At 50.2% G+C, this 5,552-nt stretch overlaps 1 pseudogene; it reads right to left on the bottom strand.

Annotated features, from left to right (window-relative positions):
* Positions 1–554: 554 nt before the first annotated feature.
* LOC122320308 lies at positions 555–5,252 on the bottom strand (annotated as a pseudogene).
* Between the last annotated feature and the right edge of the window lie 300 nt (positions 5,253–5,552).

The following is a 5,552-nucleotide window of genomic DNA, read 5'->3' as shown; positions in this document are numbered from 1 at the left end:
GCTCTCCAACACTTGAGCGTTCTGCTTACGCGGAGCCATTGTCTACGGATGTCGGCGTTGGATCATGAAAAAGAAAAAAAACACAGGAAGATGTTCTATAATGGAAAGATTCGGGCCTTACGGACTACGGACAACGAAGTATGGATTACTGGGTAGAAGTTTGGGGAGCCTCTCCGGGAAGGAGAACAATTTTGGCTACTGGACGCCGGACAATGCCGCCCGCCGTCCGGATGTCGACTACGCGGACATTGCCATCGGCTCCAGGAAAGACGGAGTCGATTCTACCGAGTCGCCACTCATTTGAGGGCAGATTGTCGTCTTTGATGACGACCATGTCCCCGACACGCATATTCTCGGTGGGACACTTCCACTTGTTGCGCTTGTGGAGCTCTTTCAGGTATTCAAACTTCCATCGAGCGCGGAATTGCTGATGGAGCGCTTTCAAGTGTTGCCACCGGTTTAATATGGTCTTAGATTCTACCTTTACTTCGGGCTCCACTATGGATAGAAGAGGGCCGCCGACAAGAAAGTGCCCTGGTGTCAACGCTAGAAGATCAGTGGGGTCCTCTGACATGGGAGATAGCGGTCTGGAATTTAGACAAGCTTCAATCTTCGCTAGCAGAGTGGCAAGTTCTTCAAAGGTGTATTTCCGCGTATCTGTGCATTTATAAAACAATGCCTTGAAGCTCTTGACACCAGCTTCCCATAGGCCTCCCATATGGGGTGCTCCTGGCGGAATGAAATGCCAGTCGAGCTGCTGATGACTATACGCATCAGTCACAGACTCTTTAACGGCCTGGAGAAAATCTCGGGACAGTAATGTGGCAGCGCCAACAAAGGTCTTCCCATTGTCCGACTGCACTTGGCGAGGACACCCTCTTCTGGATACGAACCGAGCGAATGCCGCAAGAAATTTCTCGGTCGTCAGATCTGAAGTAGGCTCCAAATGGATAGCCTTGGTGGAGAAGCAAACGAAAACCAACACATACCCTTTAGTAATAAGGCAGGCTCTGCCAGTGTAATTCTTTATGTCGAAGGGCCCTGCGTAGTCCATACCCGTGTACGTGAATGGACGGGAGAATGACACTCGTTCTCTTGGAAAATTTCCCATCATCTGACTTTGCAATCTCTTTTTGTAGATCACGCAGACCTTGCAGGCATTGATAACTGCCTTCACAAAGTTTTTAACTCTCGGAACCCAATATCTGGAACGGGTGAGACGTACCACCAACTGATTACCCCCGTGTAGCGTAATGAGATGGGTGAACTTTACCAGAAGCCGAGAGAGTGAACATTCGTACGGGAGGATTATCGGGTGTCGTTCATCGTAACGCAAACTTTCAGAGGCTGTGACACGGCCACATGCCCTTATCAGCCCCTCCTGATCTAGGAAAGGGTTTAAGGAGAGGATCGAACTGGAAGGGGGCACCGGAAGCTTCTGACTCAAACAGCGATACTCGTTCGTTAAATACCTGCGCTGAGTGCAGAGAATCATGAGCCGTTCGGCGGCGACAAGTTCCTTGGCCTCCACGGATCTCTGAAAGCGGCGATTGTTTCTTGCACTGATTGATAAAACGCTGGACATACGCGAGGACCCGCAACGCTCTATCCAATTTGGAAAAACGATCAAGGAAGTCTTCGTTCGGAATATATGCTACGTGGGCTTTGACTGCTCGCTTTTCGATCTCGGTCACGGGAAGGTCGGTCCCCTGGCTAGGCCATTGGCTGCGTGGCTTTTGCAACCAAGTGGGTCCATGCCACCAGAGAGAACTACCGACAAGCTCTGGAAGGGCTACCCCTCGACTAGCCAAGTCAGCGGGATTATGTTCGGATTGAACGTGTGACCAGTTGGCTGCCTCTGTGGACTGAGTGATCTTCGTCACTCTGTTGGCAACGAAAGTAGTCCAATGGCAAGCTGGTTTTGCTAACCATGCCAACACAATGGTGGAATCGGTCCAGCAGTGGAGACTCGAATTCAGCATCGGCATGCTGGGAAGGATCGCTTCAGCCATTTCGGCTAGCAGTAAAGCTCCGCACAGCTCTAGGCGAGGAAGCGACACAGTTTTGACTGGCGCAACACGCGTCTTGGCGGTGAGCAGGTGTACCATCGTGGTATGTCCCATCTCTACGCGCACGTAGATCGCAGCGCCGTAGGCTTTCTGCGAGGCATCACAAAATCCATGATGCTCTAAGCGGAATTCTGGGCGAAAGGAAACCCATCTTGGAATCCGGACCTGATCAAGGACCGAATAGCTCTGAAGAAAACTGTGCCACCTTTGGCACAACTCAGATGGCAGCTTATCGTCCCACCCCAGCTCCTGAAGCCAAATCTCTTGCATAAAGATCTTGGCACACACAACAAATGGAGCAAGCCAGCCTGCTGGATCAAACAGTTTGGCAATTTGGGAAAGCACCTGGCGTTTTGTGGGGGAGATTTCTGTGGGTAGATCTGGGGGGACGAAGAAAAACTCATCGGACGTCGCTCTCCACCGTACACCGAGAGTCTTGGCTGTACTTTCAGTGTCGAGATCAAGGAAATCGCTGTTCAGAAGATGACCGGCTTGGATATGAGCTAACACCTCTTTGTTGTTGGACGTCCATTTTCTTAACGAAAAGCCCGCGGAGTCTAGGGCACTCTGTAACTCCTTTATTGTGAGCTGAGCATCTTCAGCAGAGTCAGCTCCTGAAAGGACATCGTCTACATACATTGCATTACGAATGACTTTGCTCGCTCTTGGATGGCTGAGCTGCACGTCAGTCGCCAGCTGTTGTAGGACTCGTATCGCCAGGAAGGGCGCACAATTAATCCCGAAAGTTACCGTCTTTAACTCAAAATCTCGAATGTACCCCTCGCTGTTTCGGAATAAAATGCGTTGGAACGGGGTATGCTTCGGGTCTACCCAGATCTGTCGATACATTTTCTCGATATCGGCACTGTAAACGTATCGGAAATATCGCCACTTCAGAATTTGAATGGTCAGATCGGACTGTAAGACCGGGCCAGCATGAAGGATATCATTTAGACTGACCCCATTGTCTGAAGGGCTGGAGGCATTGAACACCACACGAAGCTTGGTGGTCGTACTTTCCGGCTTGAGCACGGCATGATGCGGAAGATAATAACTCGCAGAATCATGGGTAGGAAAGACCTCTTTCATGTGGTTGAGATCGAGATATTCTTGAATGACGGTATCGTACTTCATTTTCTGTTGGCTGTCCCTTTTTAAACGCTGCTCGTTTCTTAAGAATTGAGCCAACGCGAAGGATCTGGAGTGTCCCAGGGCGGACTTTACGTTCTCTGGATCACGGAATGGAAGGTGTACGATATATTTTCCACTAAAGTCTCTCGTGGTTGTCCGGAGGAAATTTTCCTCACAAGCCAAATCGGAATCTTTTGCCATTTTTATTGGCAGATCCTCCACCTCCCAAAACTTGGTGAGAGGTTGATCCAGGTTTGAATCAAATATATGGGAGATTCGAGTGGAGAAAGCGGAAATTTGCTCTTGCCTAGCAGCTGGTATTGGTCCGGTAAGGATCCAACCGAATATGGTCTCTTGACCAAGAAGAGAGCCACAGACGTTTGCTCGGGTGCCTATTAGGAGTATGGAAGGCAGCAGATCAGCCCCGATTAACACGTCTATTTGTGCACTCTCATAGAATTTCGGGTCTGCCAAAGAAAATTCGGGAAGTTCCCGTAGGAAATGCTGCGGAATTGAGCAGGACGGAAGTTGACCAGCTAATTGCGGAAGGACATACGCCGTCGCGTCTAGTTGCAGGCCAGGCCTGGTCGGAGATCGAATTGAAAATTGGCAGAGCTTTTTGGACTCTGCTGCCAGTGTTTGGCTTAAGCCGGAGACTTGGGCTCGAATGATCTGATGAGGCAACTTAATCAAGTTGAACAGCCGCTCGGACATGAATGTTGCCTCCGATCCAGAGTCGATCAAGGCACGAGCCTTGAAGGTTGATCCCAAATGGCAAACGTCAATAATGGCGGTGCCCAGCAAGACGGATCTATGACCCGTGGCAAGATAATTTTGCACCGTGGAGGTTGCGGCACTGGTAGTCGCTGGAGCGGTCGTAGTTGGTCTTGACCTGGGCGAAGAAGTTGGAGTTGGAGTCGAGGGCGTTGGAGACGCGTTACCTCGATGGAGAAGCGTGTGATGGCGGCCGCGGCACGTGAAGCAACTATGAGTGCTGTCACAGTCCCGTAGCTGATGTCCTCGTGCAAAGCAGTTCAGACACAGCTTTTTGCCTTTGATATACGCGGACCGCTCATCGACAGACATCCGGAGAAACCGTGCGCATGTCCGCACTGGATGGTTTTCTCGATTGCACAAGTCGCACCCTCTACCTCTGGGTACTACTCTTGCTTCAAAGGAGTGGATTCTGCGTGCCGTGGAATTAGAGGCTGCCGCTCTGGGCTGAGGCTGACTAGAGCCTGACGGACGGACATCATCTATGGCCTCTAGTGTCCTGTGACGCTCAGTGAGGAAGTTATTTAACTCCTGCCACGTGGGAACATCGACCTTGTTGTGGAGCGACTGCTCCCAGAGGGAAAGTGTCAACTTTGGAAGTTTGGCGGAGACCATATAAACTAATAGGCAATCCCAATTGTCGGTGCTAATATCGCTCGTTTCTAAAGCGGTAAGGCAACTCTGGATGGTGTCTTGAAGCTCTCGCAAAGCTGGCCCAGATTCCTGAGTGATGGACTGCACATTGAACAGTATTTTCAAATGACTGTTTACTAACAACCGTTTGTTTTCGAAACGCTTAGTTAGGTTATCCCAGGCTGAGCGAAAACCATCGTTAGTTAAAGGCGACTTTGCCACAATTGTGTGTGCTTCGCCACTCGTTTTGGAATTCAGGTGGAACAATTTCTCGACCGGCGTCAATCTTGGATTGTTAATATAGATCGCCGTGAAAAGGTCCCTAAACGTCGGCCAGCGAAGATAATCGCCGGTGAAGACCTCGGTATCACACGGAGGTAGCCCACAACCTGAAGGAACGTAGGTCTGGGACGGATCAGCTTGTGTTTGGGGGGTTCGTGGAGCTTGCGCAATAAGATCCTCTATATTCGCACCACACCTTTCGTAGACGCCGTAGCAATAATTATATTTCGCTCGGAGAATTGGCAAGCTGTCAGCTGCACTGTCTCCGGCTGAAATCAGGCGTACATTGCACTCATCGTACTCTTTTTTGATGCGCTCCCACAATGCTCGGACCTCTTCGCGTCGGATGTTTAGCATGGACATGCTCGGGGGAGTCGGCGACGGAGTGTTGCATCTCGCTTCGAATTCACTGAGTCGATCTGAAACCTCAATAAATTGATTCAGCGCAAGATCGGACGCAGCTAGAGCCACTTTTGTCTCGGAACGAGTGAGCCTTGCTTGGGGAGAGGGAGTCTTATTGGAAAGTTTAGGTGTGGGCGGCTTGACAACAATTTTCGGAGTTTTTGTTGGTGGAATGGGAGATTTTTTATTCCCACCTTCACTGGACATGCCAAAAAACGAACCCTCGGTTGAAAAACGAGTGTGCTGGTCGTGAGAAACAAA

The sequence above is a fragment of the Drosophila ficusphila genome, unplaced genomic scaffold (assembly GCF_018152265.1).
Source record: "Drosophila ficusphila isolate 14025-0441.05 unplaced genomic scaffold, ASM1815226v1 contig_470, whole genome shotgun sequence".
Taxonomy (NCBI): Eukaryota; Metazoa; Arthropoda; class Insecta; order Diptera; family Drosophilidae; genus Drosophila; species Drosophila ficusphila.
This window is presented reverse-complemented; position numbering and strand designations above follow the sequence as displayed.